A 25,929-nucleotide genomic window follows, 5' to 3' on the forward strand; every position below is an offset into this window, starting at 1 on the left:
TAACGTTAAAATAAAAAACAGTCTGTCTCCCAGAGAAACATGGCAGAAAGCGAAAGTTATCTTGTGTACTGTGTCTCGTATCTTGACTTTAATATCCTTAATATGTTTTGCTAAGAGATTATATTTAGCAAATCCCCCTTCCTCATGGTTTACAGATGGTGATTTGATGAGCTTCATTCCCTCGATGCTGTACATTACTTCTACTTGTCACTCCATTCTGAGCTTTAACCAGTTAGAACTAAATGAAATACCGACCTTGAATTTGATTATAGGCCACATGTGTAGTTACCAGTCATGTATTGTTTCTTGGTGAGTTGGGCCTCTTTTACAATTAAGAGTGGCCATTTTGGTGCTCTGTGGGATAGGGCCAATTGACTGTTCCCAACCATGCACATTGCAGGAACTTGGACATTGTCCTACGTAGGAGCCTGGTGGAGATGGGCAAATACTGATGGCGTTCAGTGAGCAACTCTTACTGGGCTTCAGGAGTCACTCGGAGACTGTTCCTAAACCACACACTAGTTATGGAAAAGAAAAGGAAATCTTGCAAAGCACACTTGCCAATTGCAGACTGTCATATATGCTTTCCCAACTGGATTAACCCGTTAAACAGGGATAAATTAAGCAAACTTAACCCCAAAATTTGAACAGAGATTTCTGCTCACTTTGTACATTATTCATCCTTCCAGGAAGGGAAGGAGAAATGAAATCAGGAGACGCCCATCGGAAACAGGGAGAGGTTGTTCCAAAACATTAAAATGGAGGTGAGAAGCTGTGTAAGGAGATTACGCCCACGAGGAATGGCAGTCCAAGATAACTAGAGAGTAAAGGTCTATTTAAAGTGACAAGTAAGAACGTTTATTCAACAGTTTCCATAAGATCAATAGGATCATAACAAATGGGAGCAGGAGTAGGCCATTCAGCCCCGAGTCCGTTCCACCATTCAATAAGATCACGGCTGATCTGATTGTGGCCTTTACTCCAGTTTTTTGTCTGTCCACAATAACCGTTGATTCCCTTGTCAATTAAAAATCTGTCTAACTCCTCCTTGAATATATTCAATGATCAGCCTCCACTGTGCTGCAATTTCTCTTTAAGGGGTATTAACATGACATCACTCGAATGGAAATGTGTCGCACGATCCAGTCTAGGTTTCACTTTTGCTTTGAGCAGAGAACACATACACAGCACTGATGTTTTCAAGCTTTATAACTATGTTCTCATGTACATTGTTATAATAAATGAGACCCAAATGTGTTTACTCAATCCTTATGAGAGATTGGTGTGTTGCGTCTTATACAGTAAGTAGATCCAAAGTATCATATCATTATAATAACACAACCTGGTGATCAGCAGTTGTAAAACAAGTGGCAGAAAGATTAAGTACAGATGGTGAACAAACTTAGATCATACTATACGGCATGAGCAGACACTCAACATTGTGGTCAGTCCGCAACACAGCCGCTTCGGAGAGTGTTGAGAATGCAATGCTGTGACTGTGAAGAAAGGCTATGGAGACACAGCACTGAGTTAGTGCTCAGATAAAGAGCTGTTAAGAAGGCGGATCCTTTGTGGTGAGATTGTGGAGCACAGCTTGCCAGTTCTATCGGGACAGCACGTCACGAGGACCAACACAGGATTAGATACGGAGAAAGGTAAGAGACCAGGGCGTGGACCGGTTCGATAGCGAGCATGGGAGAGTGAAACAAAGTAAAAAAAACAAAGACATAATCATACAATTCGGGCCAGAGGAGGTTCTGATTAATACATGTGGCTTCTGGAATTTCTGAACAAGAAATTAAATAAAAAGCGAAGTCCCCCTTACTCTGTGGTGCGTTCCCACCATAACTGATCTTCGTGGGTAGAGCTTCAGAAAAGCGCATGGAAGTGGCTACAGTGACACTCATCCCAGGTATTAAGGAAGAAGGAAGGTCAAAGGGATATTGTCAGTGTGTCCACAAATTTCCCCAGTTTGAAATGGGATGCAACTGACCTACGACCTGAATTCAAAATGATTAAACAGCACACAGAGTTATTGTTTCTTGATTCAGGCATGTCTGAACCAGAGAAGCAAGCCATAAAAAAATGAAGACCGACACAAGCTGAGCATGTCAGGATTAACAAAAGAAGTTATGGACTTCAATAGAAGACTGGTACCAAATCAGGTTAAACCTCCATAATCATCAACTAGAGATCATTCTGACAACAACATACAGAATCCATAGACCACAAAGTAAAAAGGTTTGTTTCAGAGGCTGACCGCATGCCTCTGGCGATGATTTGGCAAAACCATTGAGCAGTGCCCGCCAAGATTGCAACGTCTCTTGATAAAGATTCAAGGTTACAACTGTGAGATTAGGTACAAACCAGGTAACTTAATGGTTATATCAGATGCACTTAGTAGATTGCCTAACCCAGCGAAAACAGAGGATGTATCCCAAGGTCTACAAGTTGACTTCATTGGCATTGAACTTGAAAATGCTCTCCAAATTGATCAGGTACATTTTGCGAAATGCAGAGGCCAGGAACGACAAGAAGAAAATGCAAAAGATTCCACACTACACAATTTGTGGAAAACCATCATTGAAACATGGCTTGATTCAATTCAACATGTCCACGAACAGGTGAGTGCATTTTGGCCTCACCAGGATGAGTTAGGCACCCCCAGAGGAAGCAATTTAAAATAAAATAATCATTATTTTCACAAGTAGGCTTACAGTAACACTGCAATGAGGTTACTGTGAAAAGCCCCGAGTCGCCACATTCCGGCACCTGTTCGGGCACACTGAGGGAGAATTCAGAATTCTCAGCTGGTACGGGAATTGAACCCACGCTGCTGGCCTTGTTCTGCATCACAAACCAACTGTCTAGCCCACTGAGCTAAGGTCATCATACCAGAATCTTTGCAACCTGGTATTCTTCAACAAGTCCATTCTGACAGATTTGTATAGATTGGATGACAAGACTCACAAGAGAGACAGTCCATTGGCTGGATATGAACAATGACACTGAAGTTATTGTCAAGAATAACAAGACATGACAAGTGCATATGCCAAGTGAACACAATGCACCACTGATTCCGTATGAAGATCCATAATTCCTTTGGACCATCCTTGCTTTAGAATCTCATATGACGTTTTTCGTGACCACGGCGCTGACATCATCATCATCGACTACCAAGCACGCCATTATTCGACAATTGCACAATACAATACCTCAAGCACAACTGTTGCACATTCTAAGTGCTATTTTCAGATCATTCGGCATATCTAGAAAGATCATTACGGATAATAGTCTGCAATTTATTGGTAAGCCATTTAAAAATATGTGTGAGAAGTGAAATAGCAATCACACAACTTCTTCTCCTCAAAACTGCGCATCTAATAGCCGAGCTGAATGACTGATTAGCACAGTGAAGTTCCAATCCTCACGGGTAGACCGATCAAGCAAGATCTAGGCATTGCAATCCGAGAGTGAGCACCACCAATAACTGTAACTGTTCCAGAGTTCATGGGCGGAATTGTCTCATTTTTTTCAGTGTCAGCTCAGGCAGGAAAAGTGGCGTGTAGCCCATTGACTGCACTCCTAGCTTTTCTTGCCGAATGTTTGAACACTTTGATTTTTAAAAATCCTGGAGACGGGACCCATGATGTCACTCTGGAAGCAACATTGCCTTTCAAAAGATCTGGGTGCTCTTTAAAATAAAAAAATAACCTTACTAATGGAAATAGAGCCTCACCCCTCCCTCGCCAATAGGTGTCACGGTGGGGGTGTGGTGTTTTACAGAGTACTGTTCATTGGAGATTGATGGCAATTTAGGATTGTAGCCAAAACTGAAGTTGTGTCCAATGCCAGCGAAGGTGAGATGACTTCAACTTCAGTTGAGCTAGTCTGCGGAGGTGAGACTGTGGTCAGGATTCCTTGACTTTGAAGTGGCTCACTCGAAATCAGGTTCTTCCATGAGAGTTGTATCCTTAGATAGAGATTCACTTGACAACTATTGATCAACATGTATACACCAGGCGAGATAATCCACCATTTGGAGTGTGTATGAAATAGGTCCTGTCTGAGCAATCACAGTAGCAAGAACACATTTAGCTCTGGCAGAATAATTATGAGCTGGGACTTCATGTCCCGAACAGGAAGTTCCTGGCTTTTATCTTTTTGCTCCTCTCTCCAATTGGTCGTGTAGTCGATCTTGCACAATTTGTTGTGTTTGCATTGGTTTCAGCAAATCAAAGAAAGTGCGCATTTGCTGTCCCATTAGTAGGAATGGTGGAGATGTTTTAGTCGTAGTATATGGCGTGTTTTGATATTTCAGCAAAAATGTTTTCAGACATATTTGAATGGAAGAATGCCCTTGCGATGACCTTAAAGCGTGTTTCATGGCTTGAACAAAGCTCTCTGCTAATCCATTGGTGGATAGGTGGTGTGGTGCGTGTAACAACTGAACATTTCTCTTAGCCTTTGATTTGTATTCTCAGCAGTAATAGAGGACATCGCTGAAACTTCTAGCCATTTGGAATGAGCATCCACATCCACCATGAACACTGTTCCTTCAAGTGGACCAGCAAAATAAATGTGGATGTGCTTCCAAAGGTTTTCCGGCCAATTCCATGGGAGGAAGGGTGACAATTGAGGCATGTGTTTTCACACTCTGACATGAAGAATACAATCTTGTCTTGGTTTCAATATCTTGCTCCAGGCCAGAGCACCAAAAGTAGCATCTTGCGACATCTTTCATGTGAACTATTTCACAATGTACTGAATGCCCAATATGGGTTTCCTCAAGATAGGTGGAATAATAATTCACATGCCTCAAAGCAAACCTCCTGAAATGAGTGATAACTCCATCCTCTTGGAAACATAAGGATGAAGGTCAGATGGAAGTCTGGAGAAGCGTTGCCATGGATCACAAGGTCCACCACTTTGGACAATGTTAGGTCCACCTGAGTGGCCTTGTTGATTTGGACTGAAGTGATGGGTGTGTTAGCCACGTGTGCAAAGTAGAAGATGTCTTTTTGAGCAGTGTCCCTGTGGCTGACTGGTAGACAAAGCCTCAAAATTGCCACAAATGGTAGATTTTCTATATTTGATATATGTGTGAGCATTCAACATCATTACTCAATGCTGCATCCAGCTTGCAGCTGAACAAGTGTGTGGACCGGATATTGAGGTGGGTGGTCAATGATGTGTCAGGAGCATGAATTTCCATCTAAACATGTTCTGGAGAAATTTCCAGATTCTGAAAATGATGCCCGGTGCTTGGCGTTCGAATTGAGCATATTGACTCTCTGCTTTATTTAATGTCCGTGAAGCAATGGATCTCTCCCCACCAGAGAACATTATGTGTGAGACAACAGCCCCAACTCCCTAAGCATCACATGCAAGTTGTAGATGTACGGAGGGGTCTAAGTGTGTCAGTATCTTGGTATTTGTCAGTGCTGTTTTAGCCTCCTTGAACACAGCATCACCGGCTAATGCCCATTTCCAAGCTTTGTTCTCACAGAAGCTTATACAAGGGTTTCAGCAGCCCTAAGAATGAACGACACTGGCTGATACTCTGAGAAGCTGGAGCTTCCACAATAGCCTTGACATTGGTTGGTGCTTTGTGAAGCCCAGCGGCATCAATCACTGGCCCCAAATATTCCACAGAGGGCCAAAAACTCGCATTTGTCTTGGCGAACTCATAAACCATACTCCTTCAGCTGTTGTCAGCTGGCATCCAAGTTCTTGAGATGATCCTGATCAGTCTTGCCTGGTACCACAATGTCATTAAGGTAGTACTGAACACTAGGTAAGCCACTCAGGATCAGGTCCAAGGTCCTCTGAAACAGAGCTGGAGCTGCCATTATTCCGAAAGGCAAGCCACACTATCTGAATCGTCCCTTGAGAGTTGCGATGCTAAGATATTTTTGCGACTTGTTACCAATGCGCATTTGTAAGGAGTCCTGGTTAGGTCTATTTTGCTGAATTTTTGTTGACTAGTCAGGCCAGCAAAAAAGTCCTCAATCCACCAAAGAGGATCTTGTTCAGCACACAGCACGGGGGGGTTAACAGTAACTGAGAAATCCCCACAGATGCGTGTGGAGCTGTCTTTCTGGAGCACTGGAACAATGGGTGTTGCCCATTCACTCTGGGGCACAAGTCCAAGACTCCTATCTTGACCAGACACTCCATGTCAGCTTCAACCTTTGGTCATATGCCACAAGGCACGGTTCTGGCCTTCAGACGTTTTGTTGAGAGTCAGTTTTGATCTTAAATTTTCGGGTAATTCACTTCATGCTTCCCAAATCTTCTTTGAAAACAGCATGTTTTTGTATAACAGCTGTCAGACCACTTTCTTCTGTCACAACACTTCTGTGTATTGTAACCGACTCTTCTTCAGCAATGACCATCCTACTAGCTGAAGAGTGGCCTTTCACGATGAACAGTGGTAGCTTAGCAGTCTGTCCTTTTAATTCCACTTTAGCTTCCATTCTGCCTATCATTGGTACAGATTGCCCTGAAAATGTTTTCAGAATTATTATTGGAGGCCTCATGAGAAGATGTTTAAGCTTTTCCTTATACACAGCATCTGGGGCCAGGGAAACTGTTGCCACTGTATCCAATTCCATGTGTACTGGTTGCCACCCGACCCCCCCAGCAACGATGTTGCCTAGTCATCCTGTGAATAGTCTGTTACTGACATGATACAGAGGGGCCTTCCTTCTTTAGACTCTTCTGGCCCTCCCCCTCCTGTTGTATGACATGCAGCTTCTTTTTCTTGATGCACTGGAATTTCTCTCTGGTTTGCTTTTCAGTGCTTCTTTTTTGTTTTTACAGGCACACTCAAGGTGCTCCGTCTTGCCATGTTGATGGCATTTAAGATCTCTGCACTAGCATTCAGATGGATAGTTACCAGGCGTTCCACAGCACAATATCCTCGGATGCATGCTATCTTGTGAGCAGATTCAGCTGTCACATTATTCACTCGAGTTGATGCACTCGGCTGTTGTGCTTCTTTTGCAACTGGCTCCATGGAGACCGCAACCTCTATAGCTTTCTGCAAAGTGAGGTTAGCCTCTGTCAGGACACATTTCTGGATTGCTTCACTACGAAGGCCACAGACCAACCTGTCACGGAGGATATTGTTCAATACTTCATTGAATTTACAATGTTCAATGAGCTTTTTTTAAGCACTGCAACATACTGCGCAATTGTTACTCCCTTTTCTTGGTTTCTTTCTAAAACCTAAATCTTTCTGCTTTGGTTAGTAATTGAGGGGAAAAATGCATCTCCAGGATATTTACAATGTCCTTAAAATGATTTTGTGCCAGGTTTGTCAGGCTACACCAAGCTTCTTAATCAGCCCAAGCTTTTAGCTCCCAGGTTGTCACAGTTCTATCATTTTCAATTCCATTTGCACAGACAGAAAACTCAAAATGTACGGTGTAGGAGCCAAACTGTTCAACAATCAAATCGAAATGTCCCACAGGTCCACTATGTGTGGTCATTTTCAGCCTTTTATGTTTTCTTCTTTGTCAGTCGCTGTGTTGCTGTTTTAAAAGTAATGCCACTTTAAGAGCTGTAACCAATTGTTTTTTTTTACCCCAAGTTGTCACTGTAGTTGTCAGTTTTCTCTGCTTTTAGTTTCCCGCAGTACCTGACTTTTGGCGGATACCGGCAACATGGCTGCTTTCTGTTTCAAAACATTTTAAAACTTGTGTGTTGCTGTTTAAAGCACATCAGCAATCTCCTTTTTTCTGGGTGATTCGAGAGGTTATTTTCTTTTCTTTTTACTTTCAGTCGCCATGTTTCCTGCACTTCCGATCCCCAATGGGCTCATGGTTCCAGCAGGACCTGTTTTTTTACACTAGTAATTTATTTTTACGAGTTCTTTGCTGTTATTATTGTTATCCATTGTTTGAATGTCCTGATTTATTTTTAACTTAAAGCAAAACGCTTCTATGTTTTTGTTTTGAAATCTTCCAAACAATTGTAATTCTTTTTTAAAAACTTGTTGTACTATGCAGTGTTGTGTTATGCTGCTTCATGTAGCATAAGCTGCTTCCTTGATGTGTGCTTTGACAAAGGAAGCTCCAGACTATGAAATGAGTTCAACGTGTTTATTGAACTCTTAACTTAAATGAGTTTGACTCTCTGCTAATCTAACTGTAGTATCTCAGTCTATCTTTACCAGCCTGCTCTAAGCCATGTGCTGGGCGTGATGCTGTTGATCAACCCTGATGTACTCTCTAGATGTCTGTCTGTGGAAAGAGGCAGAGCATGTGTGCCCTGTTCTTTTATATGGGTTGTGAAGTGCCCCCTTGTGGTAATGCCACCTCTGGGTGTCCTGATTACCCATTGGTTGTGTCCTGTTGTAATGACCCATTGGCTGTATTTCTGCATGTCATGACATCTCTGGTGCTTCCTCTAGTGGTTTCTTAGTTGTAGTGTATTTACATTAACCCCTTGTGTATATACAGTAATGCATATCGCCACATGCAGTTTCCTTTCATTTTTAAAGTCTGCAGGTTTCTTTTTGTTCCAAACTCTGCAGCTCGCTGTATTTAACTGCCAGCCTTATTCTGCAGCGCAATACAAACCCAACATGTGATGCTGCTGAAAATTAAAGTTTCCTTACTTTTGTTTCACTTTTTGAGTGGCATTATCTCAGAAATCCATCGACTTCATCGCCAGGTTATGTTTTAGGTTCTGGAATCCTTCAAGGATTAATCAGTATGCAGGAAGTGATTAATCTTGCAACTGTTATTTATTGCTTCAGCAATCGAGCTAACAGGAAAACATGAGTCCTGCATCCCAAAATGCACTGGCTTGCAAAGTACGGCAAGCCAGACTCGACATACAGGGCTGGATTCTCCGTTTCAGTGGCGAAGTGCTTCCACAAACGGAGAATCCGTGGGAGGTTTACGTGGAAAAAGTCGGCGCAAACCCCTCACTGATTCCGGTACCGGTGAGGGGCTAGCACAGGTGCTGACCGAAACCCCTGCCTCTCGCACCGGAATCGGCCAGTGAATGGGCCTCGCAGAAGCTCCCCCAGCCAGCGGCACAGATCCCGGCTGAGTGTGGCGCTGGACACAGTCCGCAACTGCCACGTCGGGTTCACGATTTGTGTGAACATACATGTCCCGCGCCATCGGGAACTGGGCCCATCGGGAACTGGGCCCATCGGGGGTGGAGCATTGCGAGTGGGCAAGCCGGTGAGGCATCAACGGCATTGTGACTGCGCACAGGGCGCGTCACAATGACACCATTTCAGAGGGGGTGGAGCATGGCTGACCGGCGTCAAACCCGCGGCGGCCCCGATTTCTGCGCTGGAGCCCATTCTTCGCCCGATTGCCGAACACGGTTTCATATTTGGGCAATGGTGAATCCCGCCCACAGTGCATAACAGCCGAGACAACTGATAACTCTACCCTGCCATTTCCTTTTTAATTCTCTGTATAGCTTTAAGTTTTATCAATGCTCAGTCTTCCACAGTCGTGCTCTCCCGTTCACACCTAAAGCTCTGGGAATTCAGGGTTTGAAGGTAGCGAGGCTCTCTGGATCTCAAAGAAAGGCTCCTTGGCATAACATTTGGAGGGACTGTCCTCCAGAGAGTTGCCAGTGATGGAAGTGAGAAGAAAAAAAACCTTGCATTCCTCACAAGGACAGGAGATGCACATTTTTATTGGAGTCCACTCCGTGTGTTGAACAATCTCCACATTGACAGCATTCTGGTAGTTAAAATGGTGGGCAAGAGCTTTGGAAACAAAATGGCATTAGTTGGTGATCCCATTTGAAATATAATCCCATGCCGGGCGTGTTTGGCTTTGTGCAGAGGAGTGGCTTACTGGGAGAATGAAGAAAATCTGGCCAAATTTAAAATGATACACACATTTAAAGATAAGTTGGTACATAATGGGAACTGTTTTCCTCCCTTCTGCTCGCCTCGGTGCAGGAGAGGACATAGGGGATACACTCCAGCCGTCTAGGCCTCCAGTAATGCCCCCTCCATCTTAAATGGCCATGCCTTATGTGGACCTCCTGTAGGCACAGATATCATTCTGCCACCCTTTGAGCATCATGAAGAAGGCAGGAACAAATATATTCCTCCATTTTTCTATTCTCTTTTCATAGGAGATAGGCATTCCAAGAGTGCTAACACCACAATGTTTCAACCATAATAAAGCTTCAAAAACGTACGCAGACTCTTTGTCAGCCTTTGCCAAGGTTGCGAGGGCATGGGGAGAAGAAGTCTGATGCAAGTCTGAAGTGAAACAAATTCCATTGCAGAAGCCAGAAATGTATTATGTGAGAAAGTTGCGCAGTGGCACAGCATTTCATTCATGGCTTAATGGCAGACAAAATGGGCGTGCAAATATGTGAGATGGATGTGAGGAAGGTTGCCCTATTTAACATTGATGGACAGCTTTACCACAGGACAGTGTGTCGCATTCCTGGCAACAGCTGGTGAGCAGGCTCTATGCTGTTTGTTTGCAGGACTTGATAACAGCTGCATAAAAAGACAGCTCACATTAAGGAACTTCGCAAGGACAGTCTATCCAACATTAGACTGTATTGTCAATGATACCTTCTATGAGAGCACACCTATCTGGACACTCAGCTATTATATGTTTACTGTTTGTCCTATCTTACAATAATGACTTCATTTGAAAAGCACCTCATTGACTAAATGCTTTGGGACATCCTGCAGTTGTGAAAGGTGTTAGAAAAATGCAACTTCTAACTGTCTCCATGTTAACGCCACAGGGGGGCACCTTTAATCTGCCGGACCGAATTGTCTCTACATTTTCTCTCACCTTCATGAACTTGTTTTCGTCATCAGTCACCCAATGCCTCCCCGAACAGGCGCCGGAATGTGGCGACTAGAGGCTTTTCACAGGAACTTGTTTGAAGCCTACTCGTGACAATAAGCGATTTTCATTTCATTTCATTTTCATTTCATTTCATTTCATTTTCATGCCATGGGAGCTCCCAAAGAAACTTCTATCCGTACCCTGAGTACAGTTTAATTGAAATAGAATCAGCAGTTTGGATTACTTTGCACATATTATATAAAGGACATTGAGGCACTGGTGAAGGTGGAGCAACAAGGTTTTGCAAGGATAATGTCAGAACTGAAAGTTTATACCTCTCAGGGAAGACTGAAAAAGGGTGACCTGACAGAGGCTTTTAAGATAACAAAAGGGTTTGGTGAATTATTCATTCATAGAGATGAAACTAGAGGTTGTCAGTGTAAGATATTCACCAATTAATCCAATAAGGAATTTAGAAGCAACTGCTATATTGAGTGAGATATAATGTGGAACTCGCTCACAGAAGGAGTAGTTGAGTTGAACACCATGGATAATTTTTAAGGCAAGGCTAGAGAATAAAATAGGTGTTATAGAGTGTTATTATTAAGCATATTCTTATTTAAATTCATTGCTGATATCATCAGTAAGTGCTGTGATGTCATTAGTTGTTGTTACTGTTACCTTTGTTTATTTGTATTCAACTGGCGTTAGTTCTAATTCTATTCAGTTACTCTAATTTCGATCTAGCTGCTCCCACTTTTGAGTCTGTAGTGTATTTTCAAATTCATCATTTTTATACATTAAAGAACACAAACGTCAATTTTAAGATTTAGGCATTTCGAGTATGTTTTTGTGGCCATGTTACCACATCTTTGGTGCCAAGAATAAAAAAATAAAAACGTTTCAGCATAATGTTTTGCTAAGGTTACCGACGGATGACAAATTAGCACCACAATGGCAATGTTTGGGTTTATCAGTGCTTTTGTGGAAGAGAACATGCATACTGAGTGTGTGTTGGGTGAAGACTTACAAGATAGTGAGAACTTTAACTTCACCACAGAAACCAAGGGGCATTTCATTTGCGGATTTAGTTACACTCATTCAGACTCACCTCAATCCTAAGCCCTCAGTAATTGTTCAACGCTTCAAATTTTATAATCATTTTTGGAAGATGGGACAGTCTGTCGCTAACTTTGTTTCTGAATTGTGCCAGTTCTCTGAACATAGCGAGTTTGGGGAAGCTTTGGAAGACATACTTTGGAACAGACTAGTTTGTGACATTGACAAGGGCAGTATTCAGCAGTTCTTGTTGGGAGAAGCCACACTTACTTTTAAGAAGGCTCCAGAAATTTCTCAAGACATAGAAATGGCTGCCATTGATGCAAAATATATACAGAAGACTAATGACAGCACGCAGGCAGGTCACTGCATCAAGTAGAATAGAAACTACAAGTAAAAAGGTGAAGACAGTGGAAGGTTTTAGGTGTGGAGGGGCACTCTATGCGAACCATTGTAAATTTATGGACACTTTGTCACCAATGCAACCAGAAGCTGCATTTAGCAAAGGAGCGCCAGGGTGCAAAGACAAAGTCAAAGGCTGAGAAGGGAAGCCACAATCAATGGCACTTCACCTGGAAAGCTAAGATCAGGCAGAGGAGCACTATTACGACATGTTTAATATGAGGCTATTTATTCTACAGTGGAGGTCGATGGATAAGCAATCAAGATGGAGGTTGGCACAGGAACCTCTGCATTGGTTATCAGTGAGGAGGCCGTCAGGACGATTTGGGCTTCTAAGAGTGTACCAGCCCTTAATCAGGCAGGAATCAATCTTCATAAGTACACTGGAGAGACAATACTATTGCTTGGAATATTAGCAGTAGACATTGCATATAACAGCAAAGAAGCCAGAACACGGTGCCTAATGATAAAAGTGCCTGGACCTAGTCTATTAGCTCGTGACTGGCCCAGAAATATTGAGCATCATATCACACCACAAACCGGTATGGGACTCTCACCAGCTGAATTATTGATGGGTGGAAGACCAACGTCTTACCTGGATCTGCTACATCCAGATGTCAAAGCAAAAGTGGCAAGGAGACAAAAAAAGCAGGAGAGACATGATTATCATGCTAAGGAGAGATATTTTAAACTGAGTGATTGTGTTTTTATCAGGAATTTTGGCAGTAACCACCATTGTTTACTTGGGGTATTCTTAACCAAAGTGATCCAGTGACTTTAGTAGTGAAATTTAACAATGAGAGAGTTGTTCGCAGGCACCAAGATCAGAGTTGTCTCTGCCATGACTGGGAGAAAGTAAACGTTCCAGATAACACAACAGAAGAAAATGCTGCTGTGAAAATTCAACAAGAAGTGGTTCCTGTTACAATCGGAATTGCAGTTGAATATACACTCACACATAGATACTCAATCCACTCCTGTGCCCACAAGTTCAGATGAACTAAGTCAAGCATCACTAGAGTTGATGGAGTCACCAGTGGTACTGCAAAGATCACAGCGTAGTCGCAAAGCTCCTGAAAGAATGGTATGTAATTGAAGTACTAGTTTAATTGTATTTCAGTCTTTAATGGAGATTGAAATTTAAGGGGGGGGGGGGGGGGGCTAAGTGTTATATAGTGTTATTATTATGCATTTTCTTATTTAAATCCATTGCTGATGTCATCAGTAAGTACTGTGATGTCATTTGTATTTGTTACCTGTGTATATTCGCATTTAACTTCTGTCAGTTCTAATCCTATACAGTTATTGTTATTTTGATGTTTAACTAGATGCCCCTGTTTTTGAGTCCGTACAGTTATGGGGCAAACTCCAAATTGTATTATGAAGTTCACCTGACATATAAGTTTTATGTTGAATTTGGCTTGGATGAGCACAAAAGCCTTTGCTGCAGGTGTGATTCGTCAAACTTCCTGGACAATTTAATCAAAAAAGCTTTATTCTTAGATGTAGTTAACACACATATATATATCTATAAACCCAGCAAGAATTTCTATCAATTACAAACTTTTTTTTTTTACAACTGTTTTTCATTGGGTTTTTGAAAAAAGTATATTTACCGTTATGTACACAGAATAAGATATATATATATAGAAGAGAAGGGCACTCACAAACATAGCAATAAATAAATAAATAAAAAATAAAATAACTGGTAAGGTATTATGCACCAGCTCAATAGCAGCAACTCTGTACAATTGGCAATATTATTTACAACACACAAGTAGGCATCTGTTTGTTGGGGGGGGGCGGGGGGAACTTGGGAGGTAGATATACATTTGGGTACCGGAGAAACAATTACAGAGGGCAATCAATGAATGGATCTGGTGTTGGTGTTGTCACTTGCTTCTCCCGGACGGATTTCGCTGCCGTTGTCGTCTCGCGTTCACCTCCGCTTCAGCCGTTCATCCCGTCTTTCGCCTGGATTTTCCTTGCTCTCTGTTCCTGTAGATGCCAAGTTTGTTATCATTTCCCGTGCCCTCCTTTCGGCTATCATTCCCTTGCCTCCCCCCCCCCCCCCACCTCTCTGGTTATTCCCTGTCTCTTCTATTGTTCCCTGTCTCTTCACTCTTCCCCCCCCCCCACTTCTGCACCCTTCGCCCCTCCCCCCTCCTGTGGTTTGCCTTTCTTTCCTTTAGCTGTCCCCAACCCCCTCCCCCGGTCTATCTCTCCCTCTCATGTCTTGGCTACTTTCCCCTGATTCTTGGCTACCTGGCTATTCTTCTGCTTGTTCATTGGCCACAAACAGGTCTCGGAACAATTGGGTGAATTGTCGTCTGACCCTCGGATGGTGAATTAGATTTTCTCCATTTGGAGAGATTATGAGAGGTCGGACAGCCAGTCTGCAGCTTTGGGTGGTGCTGCTGACCGCCAGCCAAGCAGGATTCTAGGGCGGGCGGTCCACGGAGGCAAAGGCAAGGGCATCCGCCCTCCTCCCCAGGAATAAATCTGGCTGGTCTGATACCCCAAAGACCGCCACTTTCGGGCATGGCTCCACCCTCACCCCCACCTCTTTGGACATTGCCTTGAAGAAGGCTGTCCAGTACCTCGCAATTCTGGGGCAAGACCAGAACATGTGGGCATGGTTGTCCGGGCCTCCTTGGCACCATTCACATCTATCCTCCACCTCCGGGAAGGATCTACTCATACGGGTTCTAAGTGGGCTCTATGTACCACTTTTAGTTGCGTCAGGCTGAGCCTTGCGCACGTGGAGGTGGAGTTGACTCTATGCAGTGCTTCGCTCCAGAGTCCCACCCTATTTCAATCCCCAGGTCTTCCTCACATTTCTTTCTTGTTGCGTCCAGTATGGTGTCGGCCCTTTCTACCAGTCGGTCATACATGTCGCTACAGTTCCCTTTATCTAGGATGCTTGCGTCCAGTAACTCTTCCAGTAATGTCTGTTGTGGCGGTTGTGGGTACGTCCTTGTCTCCTTTCGTAGGAAGTTTTTGAGTTGCAGGTACCTTAGCTCGTTCCCCCTGGCTAGCTGGAATTCCTCTGTCAGTTCATCCAGTGTTGCGATCCTGCCGTCCGTGTATAGATCCCTGAATGTTAGTGTCCCTCCGTCTTGTCCCCACTTTTTGAAGGTGGCATCAGTCAGTGCTCGTGTAAGCCTATGGTTGTTGCAGATGGGAGGTTTGTCCGACATTTTGGTCAGGCCAAATTGCTGCCGTAGTTGGTTCCAGGACTGGACGGTGGCTATCACCACCGGGCTGGGGATGGGAGTGCCGCCGTGGCGAGGGCCCGGAGGGAGGTCCCCATGCAGGAGGCCTCTTCCGCGCGCACCCATTCGGCTTCTGGCTTCTTGATCCATCCCCTTATTCGCTCGACCCTCGTGCCCAGTGATAGAATTGTAGGTTTGGGAGGGCTAGCCCCCCCCCTGGATTTTGTTTTTTGTGGGACCTTCTTTGGGATCCTAGCATTCTTCCCCGCCCTCCCATAAGAATGCCATGATTAGTTTGTCTAGAGCTTTGAAAAAGGCCTTGGGGATGTAGATCGGGATGGAGGTACCTGGGCAGTATGTTCATTTTGATCGTCTGGACTCTCCCCGTGAGGGAGAGTGGGAGTGTGTTCCATTTCTGCAGGTCCTTTTTTACTTCCTCTGTGAGACTGGTGAGGTTCCATTTGTGGATCCCTTTTCAGTCATGGGCTATTTGGATCCCCAGGAAGCGGAATTTGTGTCAGGCTTGTTTAAACGGCAGTTCACTTACAAACATAAAGAAATCACACAGCTACAGTAATCTGTGTATATAACACTTAATGAATTCCCCCTTAACGGTTCCAATTCAATAACAAAATCCAATAAAACCAAACCCCTTTTCAAGGGCGTGGACCAGCACTCTGCATTCTAACTTGAATGAGACTGGTTCTTTCCCTGAGATTCTTATCCAGTCTCAACCAGAAGATTCAAATTCCTTCCGTAAAGCAAACTATATCTTTAAAGTTACCTAGGCAGTTAGTCACAACCAATATGTTTTACTGGAACAGCTTTTAAAATGAAAACAGAGAAAGACAAGGAAGAAACACTTATTTTTCCTTCTGTTGTCCAAAGCAGTCAAACTGAAACTATAACCCACTTTCACCTCAAAGCCACGGCCCAATGTGCTACAAGTCACATGATAAAGGACTAAATCTTTCTTAAAGGGACATTCACATGACAATATGTATTTTAAACTTTGGCCCTGATCTAACCAAAATAAAACAGAGTGCCATTCTGGGCGGGATTAGCGAGATTGTTCAAAGCGCTTATAGTGCTGAGAATGACCCCGGTATCGATCAGCACTCTCTTGCTTTCATGCCCTGGTGGGGGCAACGCCTTACCAAGGCCATACTTAGCCTAATTTCCTGCATTGAGGAGCTCCGACGAGCGAAGCTCCTCAGTGCAGGAAGGGTCACCCCCCCCTCCCGATGCAACCCCTAGATACCCTCCCGATGGCCCAACTCACCTGTCGGGCAGTCCTCGGGCCCCCCGCACCCCACCACATATGGGTAGGGCACCCAGGTCCAGACCTATGGTGTGGGCACAATGCCAGCTTGGCACAGTGGCACTGCCAGCCTGGAACCCTGACAGTGTCCTTTTTAGCTTGGCAGTGCCACCTGGGCATCCTGGCAGTGCCAGGCTGGCATTGCGACCTCGTTGGGGCGCATGTGCCGGTAGATTGGGTCCTTTGTTATATTTATATATTACAGAATATTAACTTTAACTTTAAGATTAACATGTTTCTACTACCTTTTTGTGGTTAAGTTAGCACAGAGAGGTACACTGAAAAAGGTTAGATGAAGTGGAGTGAAAGGTGGCTTGTGTGGATCACAAACGATGACATAGAACAAATGCCTTGTTTCTGTGCAGTACGCTCAGTGTTGCTCAATATAAAATCCTGAAGGGGTGTTTGGGAGAACAAAAAATGGTCAAAGGATGCTCAACAAAACTAATGAATACATGCTGTAAGCTGCAACAAAATGTAACCAGCAGCTCAAATTGTGATCCCACTTCAAGAGGTCTAGTGACAAAAGTGCGGTACCAGAACTCCAGTTGCCTCCATTTTACAGTGGCAAACATTTTTTTGAAATATTTTTATTGGCATTTCTCATATTTATAAACAATTGTATATATACATCACATTTTTCTTACCCACGTTAATTTACTTCATTGTACAGAAAGGTTTATTTCTTCTACAGTGGCAAACTTTTAACTGTGGATGGAGCTTTGCTCTTTTACAAGTTTGGGCACTGTCCAACTTGACCAATTACCGCCCCACCAGCCTACCATCGATCATCAGCAAAGTGATGGAAAGTGTAATTGACAGGGCGATTAAGCAGCACTTTATCCTGCAATGACCTGCTTACTGATAACGTTTGGTTTCCAACAGGACCAGTCAGCTACTGACCTTCCAGAATCATCGAATTTACAGTGCAAAAGGAGGCCATTCGGCCCATTGAGTCTGCACCAGCCCTCGGAAAGAGCACCCTGCTTAAGCCTACACCTCCACCCTACCCCCGTAACCCAGTAACCCCACCTAACCTTTTGTTCACAAAGGGGCAAATTAGCATGGCCAATCCACCTAATCTTTGGACTGTGGGAGGAAACCGGAGGACCCGAAGGAAACCCACGCAGACACGGAGAGAATGTGCAGACTCCGCACAGACAGTACCCTTGTTTTTGTCAGAGGGAATTTACCAGAACAGTGTCATTACATTTGGTTTATTGTGTCTATTTTACCCTTCTCATCCTTGAAGTCACATTCTAGGTCTTGTCTCTTCACCTAGGTTTTCAAAGTAGGAACAATAACAGGAAGAGTGACAGATTAACTGCGAGTCTGTTTAGTTTGGTTGTTGTATCTGAACTCGATATTTTAACCTGTAACCATTTTTCCTCCAAGCTGGCTCTTCAAACACTGATCAAAAAGTGACAAGGAGTTCATTACAACATGATTTTGCACTCCAAAATGGCACTCCTTTAGACTGGCCTGGAAGTGATCACTGTTGTTGTTTAGACCATTCCATCCAACTCACTTCCCATTAGGATTGAAAATCTGTTGAAGGAAAAGTCATTTTTTCACTTTAAAAGAGATCCACTCTAGATGCATAACAATTTCATTAAGATTTGGCATTGGATCATTATTTAAAATCAAATAATCGTTATGCCCCTAATATGCATGTATATTGGTAGTATCAAGGACCTTCCTAACAGATGGGAATTCTAATGTTGCAAGGATTAATTATTGTAATTGTGTGCATGGCAGCTTTATTCCACCTCTCATTACCCCCTCTGCCTCTTCACAATTAAGTCTGATTTATGATTCACATTATTTTTATGTGGAATGACTGTGTTTTACCATCTGAAAAAAATCTAATAAAGGAGAAGACTATTGAAATTCAATCATAGTGCACAGTTATTTCTTGCAGCTTATTTTCATTCTTGCAAAGGGAATTTGAGTGTGGTAAATTTAGACTTTGAGGATATTACCCACTGAGGATTATTTAATTTCTGCTGCGGTGTTACGTTCAAGGCTTCTGATGATCTGTTCAAACACAGCTTTAAAACCAATGAGGTTGAGAACAGGCCGGATCAGCATAGAAATGGCGAGTTCAGATGGGGTAAGCCAAAGCCTACCTGAGGCCAATAATGACAGTTTTCTTTCATTTGGCAAACTCGGGTACCGTAGAGGGGGACAGATTCACAGACCCCAAGCACCTTGGTGGCAAACTGTTTTAGTAGGAAAAGTGCTGCGAAGAATCAGACCCACACAGACTTTTCTAACCTGAGCTTCCTTTGACCGCCCTCCCAGTTGGGAGTGCAAGATCACTTGGGGTAAAATCGGTCATCAGCGGTAACACAAAGCAGGCTGATATTTCTGGAGCAGCCCACCCGGCATTGCACCCAATTTCTCTCCCAATGGAAGATAAAACTGAGCACAATATAAACTGCACACTCCGTTCACAATCAGCTGTTTTGTTCCACTGCTGTTTCTGTTTAGATTTTCCTCCACATGTGCCTGCACTTGATTCTGACTGCTTCTCACAGGGTCAACCTACTAGAATATATTAATATCAACCCTATCCCCACCCCACCACTGCCATTCAGTTAGGTGCAAGTACGACATTCCCTATGGATCTAGAACTGTGTACCATTATCATGGAACCCCAGGTAGGATTGGTCGAGGGAGAATTTGGCATCACTTAATAAGGGCACAGCCCACCAAGTATTACCGTCACCCCATAGAATATACAAGGCTCTGTAAGAAACTTACTGGGAGATGTTTATAGGAGACACCAAAGATATCACAGACACTCTTGTGACTTGCTGCAGAAAGATTTCAAGCCATTGAACTCCATGTGTTCCTGTTGGTTCAATGAACAGAATTCACAGGTAAAACTCAACCTGCGACAACAATTAATGCAACCCTTCTGGCAGCAGGTATTGATTAAGGAAAGAAAAGGAAGGAGCACATTTATGCAGCACCGCTCATGGCTTTAGGACAGCACCTCAGAGTGCTTAACAGCCAATGAAGTATTTTGAAGTGTGGCCACAGTAGTAGGATTAGGATAACCAAGCAGCCAAATTATGCACAGCAATCTCCCCAAAACAGCAAAGTGACAGCAGTAAGGTAACCTGTATTTAGGTGTTGGAAGTAAATTTTGGTCCCCCACTGGTGAGGACTCCCATTTTATTTTTTTTGCATAATAATAATGTTTATTAGCGTCACAAGTAGGCTGACATTAAGACTGCAATAAAGTTACTGATAGTGCTGTGGGATCTCTCACCTGGAATACCCTGCACCATTCAATGTTATCACCCTGTGGTTGGAAGTTTACACCCATCTGAGTGCAGCCATCTTGTATTATATTGCACTACTTTTGCTGGTTGTATGACGTTTTCACCTAAACATTGTCAATATTGTGATCCAGCCAAACTGAAGGTAAACACTTCCCACTGGTGCTGAGGTCACGGGGTCACTGTTTAACGCAAGCCTTTCTTTATTCAGCAAGTGACTGCTGGCAGGAGAGCTGACAGCGGTTGTGGACAGTTCTTCGATGTCATCCAGTGAGCCATCGGGCACAGACAGGGTTAAGTTGCTTTGTAGGAGCACAGCACATATTTGAGATTTTCCCTGACAGCTGTTTGGTTTGGTATCACATTCTCTGAGTTTGCTCTGGCCTGGGATTGATTGATTGACAAGCCCTGTCCCAGCCATGCATCTGCTCGGCAAGTCTCAGCCAGTTTGAACTGGTTTAGGCTGGCAGAGTTCTTAAATAAAGAACCAGTATGGGAATGCTTTATTTTAAAATGGAAATTTCAGGGGTTGAAGTTAACAAAATAAAATACAGTTTTTGCCAGAAAAGGCTTCGCCCCTGTGATGTGTTACTTTTTCACTTAAATTGGGAAAGCATATAGATATCAAGTTTTTAATAATTGCCCTGGTGCTTGTGGGACTAAAAGCAATGCCTGTGTAAATCATTAACTGTTAGTTGGTGTCCATGTGGAGTTTGCACATTCTCCCTGTGTCTGCTTGGGTCTCACCCCCACAATCCAAAAGGATGTGCAGAGTAGGTGGATTGGCCACGTTACATTGCCCCTTAATTAGAAAAAAACAATTGGGTATTCTAAATTTATTTTAGAAATGTAATAACTGATAGTTGGGATTTTCAATGAGAATTCAAGTTGCCGATTTCCAGGGGTTTAGTGCTGCCAGTGCGCACTGGAGCGGTGCTGTGGCACTTCCTATTCACTGCTGGATGGTGAAATCTCCTTTGCTGATTGAAGGATCTTGAGAAGAGGCTGGTCAAACGACACGCTGTCTGGATCAGCACAGACGTGCCTCTGCACAGGCGTGCCTCTGCTCCCAGATTTCTTTTTGAAAATGGTCGGGACTCTGGCGTCTGGATGAGTGAACGTCTGGGATTTCAGAAACGTCTCGGGCAAATTTACCTGGAATGTACAGGAGAGAACAGGCCATTTGGCCCATCTCATCTATGTTGGCGTTAATGTTCCACACAACCCTCTTTCCGCCCTTCTTGATCACATTATCAGGGTAAATTTCAATTTCTTCCCCCTGTGTTTATCAACTTTGTTGAATGTATCTATACGAGAATCATAGAATGGTTATAATACAGTAGGCGGCCATCCAGCACATTGTCTTCATGTCAGTTCTCTTCAACAGCAACTCGGCTAGTCGCACTCCTCCCCCTTTTCCCTGTATCCCTGTAAATATTTTCTCTTCAAATAACTATCCGGTTCACTTTTGAAAACTGCAATTGTATCTGTCTCCACTACACACTCAGGCAGTGCATTCCAGACCCAAACCACACGTTGCATGAAGACATTTTTCCTCTGTTTTTTTTGTGGATCACCTTAGTTTTTTCAACTTTCTGCCAATGCCATTTAGCCAGATGCCTCATCATTTTGAACACGTCTAACAAAGCTCCTCTCAACCTTCTCTTCTTCAAGGAGAACAGCTCCAGCTTTGCCAAACTATGCACAGAACTGAAGTCTCTCCGTTGGTAGTACGGTAGCACAGGTGGATAGCACTGTGGCTTCACAGCGCCAGGGTCCCAGGTTCGATTTCCCGCTGGGTCACTGTCTATGTGGAGTCTGTACGTTCTCCCCGTGTGTGCGTGGGTTTCCTCCGGGTGCTCCGGTTTCCTCCCACAGTCCAAAGATGTGCAGGTTAGGTGGATTGGCCATGATAAATTGTCCTTAGTGACCACAAAAAAGGTTAGGAGCGGTTATTGGGTTACGGTGATTAGGGTGAAAGTGACGGCTTAAGTGGGTCGGTGCAGACCTGATGGGCCGAATGGCCTCCTTCTGCACTGTATGTTCTATGTTCTCATCCTCAGAACTATTCTCGTTAATCTTTTCTGCATTTTTTCTAAAACCTTCGCATCCTTCCCATTGAGGATGAACCAGTGTTTTATGAAGGTTCATAACTTACTTGCTTTTGTTCTCTGAGCCCCTATTTATAAAACTGAGGAGTCTGTATAATTTATTAACTTCTTTCTCAACTTGCTCCGCCACCTTGAATAATTTATGTACATATACACCCAGCTCCCTCTGCTCCTGCATTTCCTTCAGAATTGGGCAATTAAGCGTGGCCAATTCACCTAACCTGCACACCTTAGGGTTGCGGGGGTGTGAGACCGATGCAGACACGGGGAGAATGTGCAAAATCCACATGGACAGTGACCCGGGTCGGGATCGAGCACGGGTCCTCAGTGCCGTCAGGCAGCAGTGCTAACCACTGCATCACCATGCTCTCCGGAAAGATTTCTAAGTGTGATAGTGAACGGGAAGTGCCAGGAGCATTCCGGCGCTTGACCCGCGAGGCCGGCAATGCTATTCAATGTTAATTAGCCCACTTAACTGGGGCCCATGAGCTTCTCGCCATAAATGAAGGCTTGCTAGCCGATTCGCCGGTATCATACTCACCAGCACCATGGTAACAAGGTTGAGCAGCACTTAAACAACACTTGCACAGCCAGCCCCACTCAGCTTGCAGCCACGGCGGCGAGAAGATAGGCCCCGAGATTCAGGGATGCAGACCTGGGGAGGCACCTCGATGCAGTGGAGGCCAAGAGGGTTGTCCTGTTCCCCCGGGGGCCCTGGAGAGTGAGCCATAGGGCAGCCAGTGCTGCCTGGGATGAGGTGGCGGTAGCCGTGAGCTTGGGAAGTGTCACCAGGAGCGTCATAAGAATGTCAATGATCTACATGGGCAGCACAATCCCACTCCACCAACCCCCTCCCCTTCAAGACGTTTCCACCGCCACACAAGCATCCACCCCCCCAAACCTTCATGCATCCTCCAACCCTCTCTTCCCCCTCCTCCCTTCAACCACCCCCAAACCCTTTCTATATATCCCTTTTCCCATCACTGTGAACCACATGTATGGCTAATGATGCCCTCTCTGTGTCTCCACAGGAGAAGCCCTCCCACAATCGCCAGAGAGGGCCCAGGCTAACAGAGGGTTGTTGGACATCTTCACCACTTCGAGGAACGGGCCTTGGAGGTGATGGGGGTGGCCAAGGACAGAGCGGTCACTAATGTGGAGGTTGGCAGACGCCACAGAGGTGAGGATCAACCAGGCCCCACCCAGAGGGCCTGTCAAACGTGAGTTGTTATTGCCACACTGACTGACCGATCCCTCTCATTGACCACGTGTCCATTCTCCCACAGGTCCTCCAGCCGCTGGCGCCAGCCCATCCCGGGTAGCCCCACTTCCTGCCTCCCAGGAGAACATCTCGGAGGAGAGCTCCAAGCTTGCCACAATCGAAGTGTCACAGCTGTCATCCCCACCCATCACCAGAAACACACACCTTGGTGGGAAACATTAGTCGTCAGGTTTCGGTGACCACCATACAGCTGCTGATGTACATCAGGTGGAGGCAGGAACCCCCAGGTGAGACAGCAGTCTGAGGTCTGCTGGATCCAAGGTCCCAGCTGGGTCCCAGCCTGATGCTGAGCCTCAGAGCTGATGGAGACGTTAGGGAGAGCCAGGACATTCAGAGGGAGATGTCTGCGACATCCCAGCAGGTCCATAGCTGATTGGTGGAATCCCAGAGGCTATGGGCGCAGGACATGTTGCCGGCAATGCATGGCACCGAGGCCAACACTGCAAAGGTGGCGACCGCAGTGGAGGGCCTGGTGCACAACGCCAGCAGCATGAGTGAAGGTGTCCAAGGCATTGCACGGTCGGTGACGGCCATGGCTGAGGGTCCCAGCAGAAAGTCAGCCTCACTGGGGCATGTCGCCCAGTACCAGGCTGATCATGATGAGGTGCTGCGGGATATGTCCTGCTCTCTGCTGGGAATGGCCGAGGCGCTGCGGAGCTTGTCCCTGTCGCAGGTGGGCATGGCCGAGGTACTGCAGAGCATGGCCCAATCACGGAGGAGCAACGCTGAGTGCATCGATACCTTTGTGCAGACATCGTGGAGCTGTCAGGGCTGGCAGAGCCAGATGACGCAGGGGCAGCCTGGGCTCGAACCATCTGCCCCTCCATCCCGAGGTGAACCCCAGGGTGCTGTGGGCACCAAGCGGGAGGAGAGGGCGCTGGATGCCAACCTGGACCTGTTCCATGGAGTGGGGATGGTGGCCACCAGCTCCCCCAAGTTCCACCCCACTGATGAGGCCGCGCCTTGAAGTTAGCACACAGGACAGGGCAACACGGCTGTGCATGTGCCGTCGACAAGTACGCCGGTGTCTTCCGGCCTCAGAGCCCCCAGAGGACGTCCACCAGGGGCATCGAAGGCCTTGGGACATGGTGAACAGCTGGCTGCCTCCACCTCAGTTGTGCATCCTGGAGACTCACCTCGACGTAGCAGTAGAGCAAGGAAGGCAAAGCACTTTGAGGATCACTGAGGACACTGGGGGAGGGTCAGGGGGAGAGGCCAAGCGAGGTGAGTGGGTGGTGGGGAGAATCGGGCAGCACCATCAGTAGAGTGGGTCATTGTTGTACACATGTGACACATTAATAACCCTTGACCAAAAGCAGTATGATGCCTCTGTCACTTTGTTCCGCCATGCGGCCCGTCCTTTGAACCCTTGGCCCATCTTTCCAGGCATTCCCTCCCGCCCCTGGAGGACTCATCCAGCCATGGACATGTCCACGGAGCTGTGTCTCATCCCTTGCATGTTCGGATGTTGGCTGCTGTGTCTGTGGTGCTGCCTCCCACAGTGTTCAAGCACAGTGTCCATGCATCAAGGTGCGGTTGGGATGCTAGGCAATGACTCCCGCGTGCTACATGGCCCGCGCATCCACGTGAATCTACTTGGGTTGTGTGATGTGCTCGCTTAACCACGATTGCCAATTCCCTATTAGTGAAAGGCTTCAGCCGCACGTCCAGAGGCCTCGGCAGTCGATGGGGATTATGGGTGGTCGGTGGGGCAAGGGGCAGGGGCTAGGGTTGATCCTCGAACCGGTAAACACGGGTTGGCATGGTGGTGCTGTGCACGGTTGCCAACCCCCAGCACCTCCCTCCTTCACATGGCGGCCCAACCCTGCGGAGGGTAGCCCCCACTCCCCAGCCGAGGGTCCCCCACCCCCTGCCGAGCACTGGGGCAGCTAGCCCAGCGCCCCTGGGCTTTTTGCCTGTGAGCAAAGATGGCTACTCACCTCCTCGACTCCCTACAGAAGCCCTTCCATTAGGTTTACGTTTTTCAGGTGAACATCAGCCCAATTGCATATTACATAATCATAAGATAGTGTATTAATAAGTCAGCCACTAAATTCGAGGAAGTTTTAAAATCTTTTGACTTTTATTTTAACTTGTGAAGTAGTAAAATGCTGGAGAGAGCAAAATTGAATGAGAGAGTCCAATTGCCAGGAGCAAAAATCGATTCCCTCATAAATGATCTCTATGGGATTGCAGAGGTTTGCGAAGATGGAGAAGTCTGAACTTATGAGAGGCAAAGCAGTGCTGGATGTAAAGTTCTTGCACTCTCTGACTTCCTACAACCTAAAGAAGATCTAACGCTGGACAAGGCAATCCAGACAGTTAGACTATCTGAGTTCTGTGCAGCGCAGGACGATTTTAGGGGGAGAGAATAAAACAAGGTGGAGAAGCCACTCCTCAGTCTAGCTTATAAGGCCACAAAGGCTTGGAGACAATCCAAGTCAGGG

Source organism: Scyliorhinus torazame, chromosome 1, assembly GCF_047496885.1.
Source record: "Scyliorhinus torazame isolate Kashiwa2021f chromosome 1, sScyTor2.1, whole genome shotgun sequence".
Lineage (NCBI taxonomy): Eukaryota > Metazoa > Chordata > Chondrichthyes > Carcharhiniformes > Scyliorhinidae > Scyliorhinus > Scyliorhinus torazame.